Source organism: Salvelinus namaycush, chromosome 1 (assembly GCF_016432855.1).
Source record: "Salvelinus namaycush isolate Seneca chromosome 1, SaNama_1.0, whole genome shotgun sequence".
Lineage (NCBI taxonomy): Eukaryota > Metazoa > Chordata > Actinopteri > Salmoniformes > Salmonidae > Salvelinus > Salvelinus namaycush.
Window position 1 is genome coordinate 65,919,325 of NC_052307.1, and position 20,483 is coordinate 65,939,807.

The window sequence follows — 20,483 nt, forward strand, 5'->3', positions numbered from 1 at the left end:
TTTGTGGATGTACATTGTAGCTCACCAGTGTCAACACTTGGTTTGTTATGTAATTACATGCTAGCATGGCAAGTAGTGAACATTAGCCAGCTGGAATTAGCTAGGTAGCAACGGTTCTCCATATGACTTTGAGAATTAGTGCATTGTGGGTAGTTCCAACAATATCTGGAAATAAGCTAAGAAATATGTAAAAACACTCAAATATAACTATGTTTGTAGTTATAGGTAACTATATAGATTGTGACTACAACTAAGTTACTAAGTCTTTGACCAAACTGTGTTTGGTGTGTAAAAACTCATGCTTCATACCCTTTAATACCTGTGTGTGTGTGTGTGTGTGTGTGTGTGTGTGTGTGTGTGTGTGTGTGTGTGTGTGTGTGTGTGTGTGTGTGTGTGTGTTTACCACTTCCCTCCCAAACCACAACCCCAAGTCATGAGCAAACAAACCCAACTGTTATCATACGGATCAGTAGAAATCTGAGGTTTTCTTATGGCTTTACAAAGTGTTATTTAGTGTTGACAACAACAGCCTCTCTACCTAAAGCCAGTCTACTCTGTGTTGACTTTTTAATAGCCTAATTAAATACCTAGATGAAAGCCTCTACCCTGGGACCATCAGCGCTACATTCTACAGGCCTGTATACACAACAGTACACTAAACAAAGGAACAACTTTTAATGATGCTGATGGTTACAGATGGATTCAGTTGATTTTGGTGTTAATGGTTATGATGATTGTAAACACAGGCCTAAGTGATATTAATGATGCAGGGAGCTACAGCAGAAGTATTTATCCTAGGCTCAGCCTTCCTGGATTGATTTATACAGTGGGGCAAAAAAGTATTTAGTCAGCCACCAATTGTGCAAGTTCTCCCACTTAAAAAGATGAGAGAGGCCTGTAATTTTCATCATAGGTACACTTCACTCCAGATCGAGGGAGATTATCAGTGGTCTTGTATGTCTTCCATTTCTTAATAATTGCTCCCACAGTTGATTTCTTCAAACCAAGCTGCTTACCTATTGCAGATTCAGTCTTCCCAGCCTGGTGCAGGTCTACAATTTTGTTTCTGGTGTCCTTTCTGGTGTGAAAATAAGGTCAAGAACGTGACAGTACCCCCCCCCCCCAAGGTGCGGACTCCGGCCGCAAAACCTGAACCTATAGGGGAGGGTCTGGGTGGGCATCTGTCCACGGTGGCGGCTCTGGTGCTGGACGTGGTCCCCACTCCACCATAGTCAATCCCTGCTTCCGTGGCCTCCTCGGAACGGCGACCCTCCAAAATAACACCACTGGACTGATTGGCGCCTCTGGACGGAGGGGCAGCTCCGGACTGAGGGGCAGCTCCGGACTGAGGGGCAGCTCCGGACTGAGGGGCAGCTCCGGACTGAGGGGCAGCTCCGGAGCTCCGGACTGAGGGGCAGCTCCGGACTGAGGGGCAGCTCCGGACTGAGGGGTAGCTCCGGACTGAAGGGCAGCTCATGACTGAGGAGTAGCTAATGACTGAGGGGTAGCTCATGACTGAGGGGTAGCTCATGACTGAGAGGTAGCTCATGACTGAGGGGTAGCTCATGATTGAAGGGCAGCTCATGACTGAGGGGTAGCTCTTGACTGGCAGGTGGCTCAGGCAGCTCCTGACTGGCGGGCGGCTCAGGCGGCTCCTGACTGGCGGGCGGCTCAGGCGGCTCCTGACTGGCGGGCGGCTCAGGCGGCTCCTGACTGGCGGGCGGCTCAGGCGGCTCCTGACTGGCGGGCGGCTCAGGCTGCTCCTGACTGGCGGGCGGCTCTGGCGGCTCCTGACTGGCGGGCGGCTCTGGCGGCTCCTGACTGGCGGGCGGCTCTGGCGGCTCCTGACTGGCGGGCGGCTCAGGCGGCTCCTGACTGGCGGGCGGCTCTGGCGGCTCCTGACTGACGGACGGCTCTGGCGGCTCCTGACTGACGGACGGCTCTAGCGGCTCAGGACAGACGGGCGGCTCTGACGGCTCAGGACAGACGGGCGGCTCAGACGGCGCTGGGCAGACGGGCGGCGCAGGCGGCGCTGGGCAGACGGACAGCTCAGACGGCGCTGGGCAGACGGGCAGCGCAGGCGGCGCTGGGCAGACGGCAGACTCTGGCCTGCTGAGGCGCACAGTAGGCCTGGTGCGTGGTGCCGGAACTGGTGGTACCGGGCTAAGGACACGCACCTCAAGGCTAGGGCGGGGAGCAGCAACAGGGCGTACAGGGCTCTGGAGACGCACAGGAGGCTTGGTGCGTGGTGTTGGCACTGGTGGTACCGGGCTGGAGACACGCACCACAGGGCGAGTGCGTGGAGGAGGAACAGGGCTCTGGAGATGCACAGGAAGCCTGGTGCGTGGTGTTGGCACTGGTGGTACTGGGCTGGTGCGAGGAGGTGGCACCGGATATACCGGACCGTGAAGGCGTACTGGTGCTCTTGAGCACCGAGCCTGCCCAACCTTACCTGGTTGAATACTCCCCTTATCCCGGCCAGTGCGGCGAGGTGGAATAGCCCGCACTGGGCTGTGCTGGCGAACCGGGGACACCATGCATAAGGCTGGTGCCATGTACACCGGCCCGAGGAGACGCACTGGAGACCAAATGCGTTGAGCCGGCTTCATGGCACCTGGCTCGATGCCCACTCTAGCCCGGCCGATACGAGGAGCTGGGATGTATCGCACCGGGCTATGCACACGTACAGGAGACACCGTGCGCTCTTCCGCATAACACGGTGTCTGCCCGTACTCTCGCTCTCCACGGTAAGCACGGGGAGTTGGCGCAGGTCTCCTACCTGACTTCGCCACACTCCCCGAGAGCCCCCCCCCCAAGACATTTTTGGGGCTGCCTCTCTGGCTTCCAGCCGCGCTTCCGTGCTGCCTCCTCATACCACCGCCTCTCGGTCGGCTTTAGCTGCCTCCAGCTCCTCACGAGGGCGGCGATATTCTCCAGCTTGAACCCAGGGTCCCTTACCGTCCAGAATTTCTTCCCATGTCCAGGAGTCCTGTGTGTTTTGCCGCTGCTGCTGCTGTCCTTTACCACGCTGCTTTGTCCTTGGTTTGTGGGTGATTCTGTAACGGCAGATTACAGAAGAGGAGGTGTAGCAGGGATCGGACCAAGACGCAGCGTAGTAAGTGTCCATGGTTTTAATATAATAAACTGAACAAGACACAATACAAAATAACAAAAGTAAATCTAACCAAAACAGTCCCGTGTGGCACAAACACTGACACAGGAAACAATCCCCCACAAACCAACAGTGAAAAACAGGCTACCTAAATATGGTTCCCAATCAGAGACAACGCAAAACACCTGCCTCTGATTGAGAACCATATCAGGCCAATATGACAAACCTAAACATAGAAACACAGAACATAGACTATACCCACCCAGCTCACGTCCTGACCAACTAAATAAAGACTAAACAAAGGAAAATAAGGTCAGGAACGTGACATAGTGTCTGTTGGAAAGCAGATTGAACCAGGTTTTCCTCCTGTGCTTAACTGAATTCCGTTTCTTTTTATCCTAAAAAAACGTCCTAGTCCTTGCTGATGACGATCATATTCATAACATGATGCAGCCACCACCATACTTGAAAATATGAAGAGTGGTACTCAATGATGTGTTGTGTTAGATTTGCCCTGAACATAATGCTTTGCACTCAGGATAAAAAGTGTATTTCTTCGACACATTTTTTGCAAATATTGCTTTAGTGCCTTATTGCAAACAGGATGCATGTTTTGTAATATTTTTATTCTGTACAGGCTTCCTTCTTTTCACTCCGGTAGGTTAGTATTGTGGAGTAACTACAATGTTATTGATCCATCCTCAGTTTTCTCCTATCACAGCCATTAAACTCTGTTTTAAAACTGTTTTAAAATCACCATTGGCCTCATGGTGAAATCCCTGAGTGATTTCCTTCCTCTCCGGAAACTGAGTTAGGAAGGTCACCTGTATGCTCCTTTGCACCCCAGTATCTCTACTTGCACATTCATCTTCTGCACATCTATCACTCCAGTGTTTAATTGCTAAATTGTAATTACTTCGCCACTACAGCCCTTTTATTGCCTTACCTCCCTAATCTTACCTCATTTACACACACTGAATATAGACTTTTATATTGTGTTATTGACTGTACGTTTGTTTATTCCATGTGTAACTCTGTGTTGTTGTTTGTGTCGCACTGCTTTGCTTTATCTTGGCCAGGTCACAGTTGTAAATGAGAACTTGTTCTCAACTGGCCTACCTGGTTAAATAAAGGTGAAATAAATCAATAAAAAAATCTTTGTAGTAACTGGATGTATTTATACACCAAGTCTAATGAATAACTTCACCATGCTCAAAGGGATATTCAATGTCTGCTTTTTTATTTTTACCCATCTACCAATAGGTGCCCTTCTTTGTGAGGCATGGAAAGCCTCCCTGGTCTTTGTGCTTGAATCTGTGCTTGAAATTCACTACTCAACTGAGGGACCTTACAGATAATTGTATGCGTGGGGTACAGTGATGGGGTAATCATTCAAAAATCATGTTAACCACTATTATTGCACATAGTGTCACGCTCTGACCTTAGAGATCCTTTTAATTCTCTATTTGGTTAGGTCAGGGTGTGACTAGGGTGGGCAATCTAGTTTTTCTATTTCTTTGTTGGCCTGGTATGGTTCCCAATCAGAGGCAGCTGTCTATCGTTGTCTCTGATTGGGGATCATACTTATGCATACTTAGATCATACTTAGGCTTTTTTCCACCTTAGGTTGTGGGATCTTGTTTTTGTACTGTTGCTTTCCAGTCCTACAGAACTGTGCATTTTCGTTTTGTATTTTCTTTTCTTTTTCGGTGTCATCAATAAAAGAAAGATGTACGCCTACCACGCTGCACCTTGGTCTACTCCTTCCATCGACCAACGTAACACATAGAGCAGTAGCAGTGTGTGGGTAAAATCACTGGGGAAGCCAAGCCAAGCCAGTAAAAAATACATATTACACCCTATGTTGTGATAATTGTGTTGTTTGCTCTATAACCCATTCGTTCATACGCCACTGTGATATACCATAAGGCCGAGACAACAAAAAGACAGTCACACAGAGGCGGAATAAATTTGTTTCTTCACAAAACCGGAGAGCAACATCTGTCCACAAAGGGAAGTCCACAAAGCAAATATTGCTTGTAACAAACAGTTACATGACCTACAGCATGGTCAAGCAAGGTAATGTTTTATACAGTTTACTGAACAATTACTGCTATAGAACCACTGAGTTACCGCAAGTCAGCACAAAGACAACAGGAGCACTGCCTCCGCTATTCAAGCACCATTTCAACATCATCAAACAACTAGGCTATGTATGCTTAGTTTAATACAGTGAAAACAAACTTAAAGATAACAAAAACAATTTAGCCCAATCAGTGCTCCTAAATATCATGTGGCTGTCCATGGCACTGATGTGTGTGTGTGTGTGTGTGCATGTGCAAGTAAAAAAAATAATAAGTTGACTCACCCTACTTGTAGACTAGTTGAAAGCCAATGCCATACTCCTCTCTTTCATGTTGGCTAAACGGTCTATGGCTCTGTCATACAGTACACTTTTAGTTTTTGTTTGTCCTAGGCTACCGAGCTAACTTCCTTGCATGGGCAACAATGAACCAGCTAAGTTAGCTAGCTAGTTAACTTGAACCTACAAGGCTACATATTGAACTTCAATCGTCTCAGAATCTTCGCCATCATAATCATTGGCCTGTACAGAGAATTAAGTCAAAACCACAAATCCAAATCCCCATCTCCATCCATGGCTTAGGAAAGGGTCTGATTTAGCAAGCTGGCTACTGCAGGACAACAACACAGCCAGACCAGAAACAAATGTTTACTCCTGAATGTACAGTATTTAGGCTTGCTATAATAAAGGGGTTGAATACTTATTGACTCAAAACATTTCAGATTTACATTGTTATTAACTTGTAATCATTTCAAAAAACAAAATTCCACTTCGAAATTGTGGGGTACTGTGTATAGATCAGTGGCACAAAATCTAAATATCATGCATTTTCAATTTGGGCTGTGGAAAATGTCAAGGGGTGTGAATACTTTCTGAAGGCATTGTATGAGTGTTTAAAGGTAGGTGTCCACACTGTCGAGTTGTCTGATGGGGTACTCTCGGTATTGACGTGTTTCTGTTGTTGAGTAAATGACTGGTTAATCAAGTGCAGGGAAACAAACACCAGAGGTCTGCTATACCTGTCTGTAATCTCTAGCTCCTCACCCTAATCACATTGCACTCGAGGGACACTGCCTGTGTTTATACTGTATGTGTGTGAGCGTGTGTTCAGCGTTTGATTGCGTGCATGTGTGTGTGTGTCTTAGCCTCAGTAGAATGACTCTGTCTTAGATAAGGCTTAATTAATGTTGCTCTCTCCACAACAGAGAGGTGAGTCTCCCCCCCCTCTCTCTTTCTCTCCCACCCCATTCCTCTCTCTATCGCTCCCCCCCACTCTCTCTATCGCTCGCTCTCCCCGCCCTCTCTGTCTCCCTCCCCCTTCCCCTCATCCTCAAGTATCTCCACTGTTAACTCATCCAGTTGTCACCCACAACACCCACATTCTCTGTATGACGTGTGTGTGTTTGGTGTGTGTGAGTGCCTGTGTATAATGCCTTCCCTGTGTGATATGAGGTCAGTGGTGAGCTCCTCTCGTGTTCTCTGTATGTGGCTCTGCTTTGTCCTCAGATTCATGTTCCTCTCTTAGACCCCTGCCCTCCCATGTCCCCCTTCACTCCCTCAGCCCCCGGCTGTGGATAGAGTTACCCTCTCTTCACCACACACACACATACACACATACATACACACACACACACACACACACACACACACACACACACACACACACACACACACACACACACACACACACACACACACACACACACACACACACACACACACTTCTTGGCAGCTCTCTCTTTGCCTGGGCAGGCTCTATAAACCCTGAGCCCCAGCCAGGCTCCTCTTGCTGTGAAAAAACAATTTACACACTCACACTAACCCCCCCTGCCTGCTGGAGCTAATGGGCTAACCCAGTGCTTCCTCTGTCCACCCCCGCTGCAGAGGGACAGATGGTACATACTGTTGGTGCTGCTCTAACTGCTCTGTCATTGATTCAGTAGTAACACAGTAGTCAGTCCACAGCCTGCCTGCCTGCAGAGAGAGAGCCAAAACAGGAAGAGAGAAAGAGAGGACATAAGGAGAGAGGAAAAGAGAGTGATTGTGAGAGAAGCAGGGAAAGCGTCCAGCCATCTGTCTGTCTCCAGTCTGAAAGCCACAGCCGCCCTCTTTGTTTGGCGTCCCTGATATGACCCTGTTTAAAAGTGAGCACCACCGCAGCCCACGATGTGAGTATGCCAGGCTATAGATACCACTCTATGTGTCTGTGTCCCTATATTTTAGTGTGTATGTACGCATCTCCTATTCACTCTCTCTCTCTGCTTATACCTCCCTTCTACCTCATACCTCCTTCCCTATTTTTGTCTCTCCCCGTCTATCCCTTTTTCACCCCCCTTTTTCTATTTTTCACTCCCCTTTCTTTCACATCTCTTTTCTCCTTCCTTCCTCCCTACTTTCTCTTGGTTTCTCTCCCACTGCCTCTCTATTCCCTAAATCGCCCCGTCCCTATTTCCCCTCTCCTTACTCTATCCCCCTTTCTCTCTCCCTCTGGTATTTCCTCATGCCGACCCTTACGCCTGGCCAGGGATAACCCTGTCTAATGGAACGAGAGACAGAACGAGAGAAGGAGAGAGAGGAGTGAGTGAGGTAGTGAAAGGATCCTGAGTTGAGGTGACAGGAACGCGACTGTTTACTCTCCGAACACAGCTGTGCTAAACAAGGACTGGAGAGGTGTGTTTGAGAGGACGTGTTATGTGTCTGTCATTCATGTGTGTGTGTGTGTGTGTGTGTGTGTGTGTGTGTGTGTGTGTGTGTGTGTGTGTGTGTGTGTGTGTGTGTGTGTGTGTGTGTGTGTGTGTGTGTGTGTGTGTGTGTGTGTGTGTGTGTGTGTGTGCGTGCGTGTGTACGTGGGTGCTTGTGAGAGAGAGATAGCCAGACAGAGACAGCCAGACAGAGAGGAAGAAAGAGATCACTTATGCATGTCTACATACATGCTACAGTATGTGTGAGCATGGGTGCATGAGATTGAGTTACGACAGATGTCCGTAACTGTGATAGTGTGCTGGCCAACAGAATGGTGCTGGTTTTGGACTCTCTGAGGCGTCAGGCTGTGTGCTTGACAGGCTCTCCTGCACTGCTAGACTGTGTGAATCGATCTTAGACCAGAGCAGCTCAGGAGGAAGAATAAGGGCACAGGGTCAGCTCTCTCTCACTGGAGCAGAGAGGACAGAGAGAGAGAGTCTTCAGGACCCGAGGGCTAGAGCTGAACCTTCTACCCAGCTGAGCTTACACTGGAGTTGTCAATAACTGTGGAGACTGGGATTACATCGGTGCACAGGGAAGATGCTATTTCTATTGCACATCTTAGCCACTGCATGCGTGTATGTGTGTGTGTGCATGTGTGCATGTGTATGATTCTGGGCCTTGGGGGATGCCACTGTTTCTGGTGTGTGAGCCAACACAGAATGAGATTCATTTTCACCTTTGACAGAGCAGTTATTAGATACTGGTATGTCTGTCTGTCTGTATTGCTGTCTTTAACTAGAGTATCGGACTGTCCTGAAAATAACTAGAATATCAGACAGTCCAGAAAAAGAGAGAAAGGGCGAGGGGGAGAATACATTTATTAAAGGCCCACTGCAGTCAAAAACATGATTTGACTATGTTTTATATACAGTATATTACCACACTATGAGGTTGGAATAATACTGTGAAATTGTAAAAATGATGATAATGCCCTTTTAGTGTAAGAGCTGTTTGAAAAGACCACAATTTAAGCTTGTTTTGGTGGGATGGAGTTTTGTTCTTCCATGGTGACATCACGATGTGGTAAATTAGTTAATAGACCAATAAGAAAGAGAGTTCCAAACCTCTCTGCCAATAACAGCTAATTGTCCGTTTTTCCTTACCAACTCAGACCACTCCCAGACAGTTCTAGCAAAATTCTTGCTTGAGAAATGTCCCTTTGCTAAGAAGCTATCTTTCTTTTTGACCATTTTATTTGAAAACAATCACAATGACCTGATGCATAAAAAAGTCATGACAGGCCTTATGGAAACAGCTAATTTGTCAGTAAAACTTCCCAATGTCGACAAAACGAAATACGCTAGACAACGTTGGATATTTATTTTGTCTGTGAAATAGATTATGCAACAACTGCGGTGGAAAAGCTTTTATGCGCAATATATTGACAGAAAAACCATAATGCCTCAGTAAACTTGGAGTCACGTGATGGTGTTGTAGGCTACTACCACCACGACATGGAAAACAATGCAGTTTATAGGCAGATGAAATAAGTTTTGATGAACAATTTCCAATAAATATCGAGGGTAGGCTATCATTTAAATGATGCTGATGTCATGATGATAGGTGTTTGGCTGCCAATTCTAAAAATAAAAAAGGATCTTGCTTTTATCCATATCATCTTATTACCTACACTGTCAACTTTATCAGCTGACTTTTGTCCAAAGAGCATGGGCCAAAACCAGATTGGGTTCGTATGCTATTTATTGCAATTTTTTCGCAGTTTTTGTGACAAAACCATACGTAGTGTTAAAAATGCAATGGAAACACATTCAACTTTAGTTTTTTATTCAGTACATGAAACTTAAGGCTCGATTCAATCAGATCCACTTTAGCCAACATCCACATAGCAGTTGTTTTGACGATGTCTTAGGTGGAACTGCATTACAGCTGTCAAAAGTGGCTCTCGGCATTATACCTAAAGAGGACATTACCATTGGCGGCACAGAGTAGCATTAACAGAAATCCCATGCAGCCTTGTTTACAAGTGGAACACTGGAATATGAGATGTAATTTACACCTCCATTAGGATGATAGAATTCATTATTATTTAGTTTAATGATTTTTCAATTTAAGAGTAATTATTTCTATATAGCCTACGCTTTCTTGTTCTGAACTTCTTATTCGAGTTGGGCGGGTGTGGCTTCGTGACAATGATCGCAAGAGCAGCTGCTCACTGATTTGACAGCCAACACCGCAGAAACATCGCTATACGATCGTCTGCTATCGCAGGTTAGTGCTTGATCTGATTGAATCTAGGCCTTAAGCGCAAAAGTGCTTTTATGTGAACTGTCATCACATGCAGTATTTTATTTGCTAAAAAGTCAGTTTGATTGAAACCTCTGGTGGGAAAATGCACATATATTGCTTTAATATCCGCATTCAAATCTGTCGCCAAATGGATGGAAGTTTAGCTAGTAAGGTACTTAAATGTTACCCAGAAATGATTTGATATTGAGATTTTAAAAAATGGATCCATTGAACCTTTAAGGGTTATAGAGCTTTTAAGGAACAGAGAAAGAAAATATTTACAAAAATAACCGAAAAAGCTAGAGAGAGACAGTGAGAGGATGAGAGAGGGAGGAAGAGTCCTCAGAGAGCGAAAAAGATAGAGAGAGACAGAGTGAGAGGGTGAGAGAGGGAGGAAGAGTCCTCAGAGAGTGAAAAAGATAGAGATCCGGAACAGAACTAGATCCAAATGCTCTTCTCTCGTGTGTTTAGTATACTAAGCACATGAACTTAGGACCCGCTGGGCACAAACTGGTCGAATCAAAATTGTTTCAATGTAATTTGTCAACGTATTTTGGCGTGGAATCTACGTGGAAAATACATTGGATTAAAAAAAACATCAACATAAACTATTGTTTTGAGGGTGACAATTTGACGGTGAAATTGCAACCACAGCATTATGCCATAATTGTAACCAATTTTCAACATAGACAAACCTTGTATAAAATATGTTGAACCTTCGAAACAACATTAGATCTTCAACGTTATAACCACTATCAGAAAAAAACTGGGCAGCACCTCCTACTGGAGAGTTGATCTGCAACTATTCATTTGTTCTCCCATCCAGGGTTTCAACTTAACCCATCTTTTCTATTTGTCACTGACTACTACCAATGTGCTATCGTGAAAATGATTATGGAGAGATCTCTTAATAACTATACATTCACTGTTTGTCTATAAATTGATGATTGATATGTTGGATTCATGTCTCCATTACAACCAAAAATCTAAGTTAAAGAATAGGACTAAATCAAATCAAACTTTATTGAAAGTGCATTTAAAGTTGGATTAGATTTGAGGCATTGGACAACCTCCCTGGTCTTCATGGTTGATTCTGTGTTTGAAATGCACTACTCGACTGAGGGACCTTACAGATAGTTGTATATGTGCGGTACAGAGATGCGGTAGTCATTCAAAGATCATGTTAAACACTATTATTGCACAAAGTGAGAGTCCATGCAACTTATTATGTGCCTTGTTAAGCACATTTTTACTCCTGAACTTTATTTAGGCTTGCCATAACCAGTGGTGTAAAGTACTTAAGTAAAAATACTTTAAAGTACTAATTAAGCAGTTTTTGGGCCGTATCTGTCTGTACTTTACTATTAATATTTTTGACAACTTTTACTTTTATTTCACTACATTCCTAAAGATTTTTAAAAACTTTTTACTCCATACATTTTCTCTGACACCCAAAAGTACTAGTTACAATTTGAATGCTTAGCAGGACAGGATGGTCCAATTCACACACATCAAAAGAACATCCCTGGCCATCTCTACTGCCTCTGATCTGACGGACTCACTAAACACAAATCATGTCTGAGTGTTGGAATATCCCCCAGGCTATCTGTAAATAAAAATTCATTAAAAAATCATGCCATCTGTTTTGCTTAATATAAGGAATTTGAAATGTGATACTTAATTATGTTTTAGCAATTACATTTACTATTGATACTTAAGTATATTTAAAACCAAATACTTTTAGACTTTTACTCAAGTAGTATTTTACCTGATGACTTTTACTTTTACTTGAGTCATTTTCAATTAAGGTACGGTATCTTTACTTTACTTAAGTATGACAATTGGGTACTTTTTACACAATTGGCAATAACAAAGGGGTGGAATGCTTATTGACACAAGACATTTCAGCTTTTAATTTTGAATGAATTAGTAAGAAAATTTAAAAACATAATTCGACTGACATTATGGGGTATTGTGTGCAGGCCAGTGACAAAAACAAATCTCAATTGAATCCATTTAAAATTCAGGCTGTAACACAACAAGATGTGGAAAAAGTCAAGGAGTGTGAATACTTTCTGAAGGCACTGTATACGCTATATTCTTCAAGAATCAATGGGTACATATCATTAATTTATAAGTCCAAAAATGTATGTTGCAACTACGGATTGCCCCTTTAACAGGCAGTGACCTTCATACAGCAGAACCATGTCGCCATTTCAATGTGATCCATTAACCTGTCCCCAAAAATGTTTTCTGTCCACTGTTCCACAAATGTCAAGCAAAATCTTTCCCTTGTCCCGCATTTGGGTTTTTAAGATTTGGACATCCTAATTCCAACCGGTGGAAACATTGCTACTGCAAGAATTTGAGTAGAATTTGCAGTTCTATATGTGAAAAACAATCGCGTGGAAGTTTTTAAATATATGAAACAGCAAATGTGATTTTCACATCTGAAAGTTAATATGTGAAGCTGCAAATTTCACATGTGAAACTGCAAATTTCACATGTGAGGTGAACACCTTTTATTCTCCTCACATGTAAAACTCTAAATGTAATACATGTGAAAATATGGTTTCACGTGTGAAATTTAAGCTCCACATGTGATAGTGAGAGCCATTACAGTAGATCCATTAGAGAAGAGGTGTTATGAATAAATAAACACAGCAGCACCAGCAGGCTCACCAGACAGACCCCCTGAGACTGGTCCACCCAGAGCACATCTCCCCACAGCACCACGCTCTCAGAGGGCAGAGTGTGTGGTGTCCTTACAGCATACGGTATACCTGTATATTACTAGCAAAAGTCATATGAAATGAAGTATGTCTAAGAATGCAGTGAGAGAGGTACGGCCAGGCAGCTTGTATCAGAAACAAAGTTTCACGTATCTGACTCATGAAAATTTCACACGTGTCCGAAAATAATGTTTTTTTTTCACATAATTTTTTCATGTGTTGTTTTGTAAGGGCAATAATGCAACTGTCAGGAATGCTGTGATGTACCTCCTCTACTGTCTTTCTAACCTATACTCTCTCCCTCTATCCCCCTTTCTCTCTCCTTCAACAGTCTCACCCCCGTCTTTTTCTCCATCCTCTCTCTCCCTCTCACGCCCACTCCCCGTCATGCTGCTTTGTTAGGCCTATTGTTATGACAGTGATGTTGGTGATTGCTCAGCTTGTGATATCGTCAGTAAGAACCCTGTCAGCAGACTCTGATTTGAGATCAAATGGACCAGGACTGCTGTCAGAGAAAGCAGATGGGAGTGATCCAGGAAGTGAGATCTGAGAACAGCACGATGGTAGAGACTGCATTGTGTGTCAGCATGATGTGAACAGGCAGGCGGGCTGTGCTTTAACAGTCTCGTTTGACAAACTACCCATTCCGCCACTGCAGAATGCCAGCCTCGTGTATGTGTGATAGGCGATGCCACTTGCCAAAAACACACAGGGCTCCACGCTGTGCAGGATCCCCCACAATTAATCTGTTCCTGGAGCGCACAAAACTGCCAAAATGTCACTCCACTCTCTACACAGTTCAGGGCTCTCATTACATCATCTTTTCCACATCGGGGGCTTGACTCCCAGTTTAAGAGGTCACAGCATTTGCCTGAGTAAAAAACTAATTAAAAACAAAGCCTAATTCCAAGTAGGATGTTTTTGCTTATGCATATCCTCCTCTCTTCCAGGTAATGTGATTAAGCTGGCTTTAGATATGAGCATTTACCATAGCTGGTGGTGAGGCAGAGTAGAGGTCAGTGGGAGAGGCAGGAGCCAACAGTCAGTCAGTACACGGCAGTAGGGATTATGGATTTATAATCCTGTGGTTATGATTACAACTCATTTCATGTGACCTTGGTTTTGGTCACACTGACAGACAGTCACTGGCTGCAGCCACTTGTTTGATGATGCATCTCTGTTTCAGTTTACTGGTTTTGTGGTTGATGAGATTCTATACCGAGTCCTCCACCCTTTCAGGCCTCTTTGTCATCATGTTCACAGACTTCAACACAGAGATTGTGGAGATAAACTCATGAACAAGGGATAATCAGAATCGAGGTCAATGCATTGTTCATTTTGTCAGATTAGGAACTGAATTGGAATTTGTGTGTTTTCCATGTTACATTAATAGTGGGGTTGAAAAAGTGGAGTTAGTGTTTGTTACAATAGTTAATTCCTACCCCTGCTGTTGTACTCTAATCAGAAATTCAATAAGGAATTGAATAGAAAAATATGCATAGAACATCTTGTCGATGACTGTGTAACGATTGTCGTCGGGAGAAGGAGAGGAGGACCAAAGTGCAGCGTGGTACGTATCCATAATACTCAGCTTGTGATATCCAGACAGGAGGGAGACTCTGGCTGCTCCGGACTAGAGGGCGATGCTGGAGGCTCCGGACTAGAGGGTGACGCTGGAGGCTCCGGACTAGAGGGCGTCGCTGGAGGCTCCGGACTAGAGGGCGTTGCTGGAGGCTCTGGACTAGAGGGCGTCGCTGGAGGCCTCGTGCCATAACTCCTCACTGGAGGCTTCGTGACATGGATCTTCACTGGAGGCTTCGTGCCATAGATCATCACTGGAGGCTTCGTGCTATGGATCATCAGTGGAGGCTTCTTACCATGGAGCATCACTGGAGGCTTCGTGCTATGGATCATCACTGGAGGCTTCGTGCCATGGATCACCACTGGAGGCTTCATGCCATGGATCATCACTGGAGGCTTCGTGCCATGGATCACCACTGGAGGCTTCATGCCATGGATCACCACTGGAGGCTTCTTACCATGGATCATCACTGGAGGCTTCGTGCCATGGGTCATTACTGGAGGCTTCGTGCCATGGATCATCACTGGAGGCTTCGTGCCATGGGTCATTACTGGAGGCTTCTTACCATGGATCATCACTGGAGGCTTCGTGCCATGGATCACCACTGGAGGCTTCATGCCATGGATCACCACTGGAGGCTTCTTGCCATGGATCATCACTGGAGGCTTCGTGCCATGGGTCATTACTGGAGGCTTCGTGCCATGGATCATCACTGGAGGCTTCGTGCCATGGATTATCACTGGAGGCTTCGTGCCATGGATCATCACTGGAGGCTTCGTGCCATGGATTATCACTGGAGGCTTCTTGCCATGGATTATCACTGGAGGCTTCGTGCCATGGATCATCACTGGAGGCTTCTTGCCATGGATCATCACTGGAGGCTTTGTGTCATGGATTATCCTGGAGGCTTCATGCCATGGATTATCACTGGAGGCTTCTTGCCATGGATCATCACTGTAGGCTTCGTGCCATGGATCATCACTGGAGGCTTCTTGCCATGGATCATCACTGGAATGGAGAGACACACAGGAGGCCTGGCTCTGGGAGAAGGCACAGGACTCACCAGGCTGGGGAGACATGCAGGAGGGTTAGAGCGTAGCACAGGCACAGGACTCACCAGGCTGGGGAGACATGCAGGAGGCCTTGTCCTTGGCCGAGGCACCGGATACACTGGGCCGTGGAGGCGCACTGGAGGTCTCGAGAAAAAAGCCTGCACAACCCGTCCTGGCTGTATGGTGACTTTGGCCCAGCACCGGCGGGGCGCAGGCACAGGACGCACTGTGCTGTGCAGACCCACTGTGTCTCCAGTGCGCAAAGCTGGCGAAGGATAACCCGGGCCGAAGAGACGCACTGGAGACCAGATGCGCTGAGCCGGCATCATCCCTCCTGGCTCGATGTCCACTCTAGCCCGGCAGATGCGAGGAGCTGCGATGTAGCGCACCGGGCTATGAACACGTACTGGAGACACCGTGCGCTCCACCGCATAGCACGGTGCCTGACCAGTACGACGCTCACCACGGTAAGCACGGGGAGTTAGCTTAGGTCTCCTACCTGACTCCGCCAATCTCCCCGTGTGCCTCCCCCCAAAAAATGTCTGGGGCTGCCTCATGCACTTCTCCTCAAGCCAACTCCTCATAGCGTCGCTGCTCCGCTTTAGCTGCCTCCAGCTCCTTTTTCGGACGGCGATACTCTCCCGGCTGTGCCCATGGTCCTTTGCCGTCCAAAATTTCCTCCCATGTCCAGGAGTCCATTTTCCCACGCTGCTTGGTCCTTTGTTGGTGGGTGGTTCTGTAACGATTGTCGTCGGGAGAAGGAGAGGAGGACCAAAGTGCAGCGCGGTACGTATCCATAATACTTTTAATCAAGATGAATACACGAACAAAAACATCAAAACGACCAACGAACAGTTCTGACAGGTGCAACAAACACTAACCAGAAAATAACCACCCACAAACAAAAGTGGGAAAACAGGGTACCTAAGTATGGCTCTCAATCAGAGACAACGATAGACAGCTGCCTCTGATTGAGAACCATACCAGGCCAAACACATAGAAATAGAAAACCTAGACCTACAACATAGAATACCCACCCACATCACACCCTGACCAAACTAAAAATAGAAACATACAAAAACAAACAGGCGTGACAGACTGTTTGTTTTTTACTGTAGACCTGTGTTCATGTTATAAAGTGCCATCTGTGTAGGCTTCAAAAATTGTAGGAACTTTCCCCAAATTCCCAGGTTTTTTACAAATCCTGGTTGGAGGTTTCCGAAATTTCTGCTCATTCTCTCCTGATTTCAGAAATCTTTCAACCTGAATTTCTGAAAAAACCCTGAATTTTGGGAAAGTTAGCGTAATTTTGCAAATTTGCAATCCTGACTGGGTTGACCAATCTGCTCAGGGTGCCTGGCCAACTAATGTGTGCACTGGCTGCACTGTGGTGACTGTACTATAGCCTCATTCATGTATATGTATGTGACCACTTTGAGTCCCTTTGAGTCTGTTAGCATCCTCCCTGGTTTTTCCGTAATAGACTCTCAATCTGTGTCCGCTGTGCAGGTGGGTCCTCTGTTTCCAAACCCCTCAACACAAAATGCTCTTCCACCCCCATAGTGCTAATGCCACCTCTGGAAGCCTGCCATTTAGACAACAACAACAGAACACATAAGTGTCAAAAATTGTCCCTCTTGTCACTCTAGTCCTGTTCTATCCCCAGCAGACATTAAAAGCATTGTGGTAGTGTTTTTAGATGTTTTTAGTGTTGAGAGGCATCCTGGAATGTGTTTGGATTGAGATCACAGTGGGAAAGCTAATTGCATTGTATTGCTTTTGTTTTCTTTCATCTCTCCCTGTCATTATTGTTGTTCCTTGAAACCAATTGAGTTTTATTGTCATATTGCATTTGACTCTGTTACAGGCCATTTATATATGGTACATGTTCTCATCGTAGCATTGGTTATGGAAGACAAAAATACTCACATCATGTTTGACAAGCACACTTTGCATAACACCATCGTAGGTTGCCATCAGCTGAAAACATTGCAATGTCCGTTGTTACAAAATCAATAAAGATACAAAATATCTGAATAGCTAAATGCAGAGCAGGAAGTGAGAAGGCGGTCAGGGGCAACTTTTATCTTCAACAGGAAAAGTTTAAAAAATCACTGTATAATGTATTTTAAGAGATCCGGTTTTTCTACAGTCAAAATATTACAACAGCCACAAGGCTATTGAGAACCAAAGCAGCCATGACTGCAGTTGTTTAACATAGCAGTCAATCTATTTCCTGTAGTCTCAAAATGATCACGTTTTGTTTTATGTAATAAAGTTTTATGTAAAAAAAATATTTCTACTTCAAATGGAGCACACTTTGTTAAACCGCAGTGGGCTAAATCAGGCTCACACAGTGTTTCTTGGTAGTCTTCAACAAATCTACTTTGAAACAAAAGTATACACCTCACACAGATGGTAACGCACCTGTACCATGTCAGATATAAAGTTGAAATGAATTACATTTTGAGTTTGCATCCCAATATTAGACTTTATATGCATCACAGAAACCTTTTAATATAGAAACACAGGATTTCTGGCTTTCTTTTTTGTCATGTTTATTAATTATGGATTTATGAAAAATATTAATAATATTCCACCCATGAAGCCGCTAGATTCGATTTGATCATTTGACTGCAGGAAAGGGAAATAATGTCATTCAAATAAGTTGACTCACTCACATAAGTACACCTGGATGCATATACATTTTAAAGACATCCTCCAGAAATGTATGAACGTTTACTGTTGAAAAGTGATATCCCTAGTATAAATAAAGTAAAGTGCAGACACTAAAGAGTAAAACATTATGTTTTGAGTAAAATTGTGTTTTTTAGACACAACTGTAAACTTCAAGGAGTAGGACATTCAATGAGTTGGTCTGATGGGAACCCGTGATGTCATTGGCCTCCCCCTTGCTTGAGCATCTCCGATCCAAAGTTAAATCTAGAATTGGCTTCCTATTTCGCAACAAAGCCTCCTTCACTCATGCTGCCAAACATACCCTCGTAAAACTGACTGATCCTTGACTTCGGCGATGTCATTTACAAAATAGCCTCCAACACTCTACTCAGCAAATTGGATGCAGTCTGTCACAGTGCCACCCGTTTTGTCACCAAAGCCCCGTATACTACCCGCCACTGCGACCTGTATTCTCTCGTTGACTGGTCTTCGCTACGTATTCGTTGCCAAACCCACTGGCTCCAGGTCATCTATAAGTCTTTGCTAGGTAAAGCTCCGCCTTATCTCAGCTCACTGGTCACCATAGCAACAACCACCCATAGCATGCGCTCCAGCAGGTATATTTCACTGGTCATTCCCAAAGCCAACAACACCTCCTTTGGCTGCCTTTCCTTCCAGTTCTCTGCTGCCAATGACTGGAACGAATTGCAAAACCACTGAAGTTGGAGACATATCTCCCTCACTAACTTTAAGCGTCAGCTGTCAGAGCAGCTTACTGATCGCTGTAGTTGTACACAGCCCATCTGTAAATAGCCCATCCAACCAACTACCTACCTCATCCCGATATTTGTTTTAGTTTTTCTGCTCTTTTGCACACCAGTATTTCTACTTGCACATCCTCATCTGCACATATATCACTCCAGTGTAAATTGCTAAATTGTAATTACTTCGCCACTATTGGCCTATTTATTGCCTATTGTGTTATTGACTGTATGTTCAAATCAAATCAAATTTTATTTGTCACATACACATGGTTAGCAGATGTTAATGCGAGTGTAGCGAAATGCTTGTGCTTCTAGTTCCGACAATGCAGTAATAACCAACGAGTAATCTAACCTAAAAATTCCACAACTACTACCTTATACACACACAAGTGTAAAGGGATAAAGAATATGTACATAAAGATATATGAATGAGTGATGGTACAGAACGGCATAGGCAAGATGCAGTAGATGGTATAGAGTACAGTATATACATATGAGATGAGTAATGTAGGGTATATAAACATAAAGTGGCATAGTTTAAAGTGGCTAGTGATACATGTATTACTAGCCGGTGATGCGTTGTGCAGATCTCACTACCCTCTGGAGAGCCTTGAGGTTGTGGGCGGAGCAGTTGCCGTACCAGGCGGTGATACAGTCCGACAGAATGCTCTCGATTGTGCATCTGTAGAAGTTTGTGAGTGCTTTTGGTGACAAGCCAAATTTCTTCAGCGTCCTGAGGTTGAAGAGGCGCTGCTGGGCCTTCTTCACAACGCTGTCTGTGTGGGTGGACCAATTCAGTTTGTCCGTGATGTGTACGCCGAGGAACTTAAAACTTACTACCCTCTCCACTACTGTCCCGTCGATGTGGATAGGGGGGTGCTCCCTCTGCTGTTTCCTGAAGTCCACAATCATCTCCTTTGTTTTGTTGACGTTGAGTGTGAGGTTATTTTCCTGACACCACACTCCGAGGGCCCTCACCTCCGTCGTTGTCGTTGTTGGTAATCAAGCCTACCACTGTAGTGTCGTCCGCAAACTTGATGATTGAGTTGGAGGCGTGCATGGCCACGCAGTCGTGGGTGAACAGGGAGTACAGGAGAGGGCTCAGAACGCACCCTTGTGGGGCCCCAGTGTTGAGGATCAGCGGGGTGGAGATGTTGTTACCTACCCTCACCACCTGGGGGCGGCCCGTCAGGAAGTCCAGTACCCAGTTGCACAGGGCGGGGTCGAGACCCCGTTTGTTTGTTTGTTTGTTTGTTTGTTTGTTTGTTTGTTTATCCCATGTGTAACTCTGTTGTTTTTGTCGCACTGCTTTGCTTTATCTTGACCAGGTCGCAGTTGTAAATGAGAACTTGTTCTCAACTGGCCTACTTGGTTAAACAAAGGTGAAATAAAATCAATTAAAATAGGAACAATAGAGGAGCAGAAGAGAACTAAAGAGGAAAGGCCCACCCCACCACTGCAATGTCATGACTTATCTGGACCATCTA

At 45.0% G+C, this 20,483-nt stretch overlaps 1 long non-coding RNA gene across 1 annotated transcript in view; it reads left to right on the forward strand.

The window, feature by feature from the left end:
- Nucleotides 1–7,125: 7,125 nt before the first annotated feature.
- Nucleotides 7,126–20,483, forward strand: part of LOC120056283 — a 77,176-nt gene continuing 63,818 nt past the window's right edge. The window contains exon 1 of the long non-coding RNA XR_005477768.1: nucleotides 7,126–7,363. This is a non-coding gene — a long non-coding RNA (uncharacterized LOC120056283). The remainder of the gene's footprint in view (nucleotides 7,364–20,483) is intronic.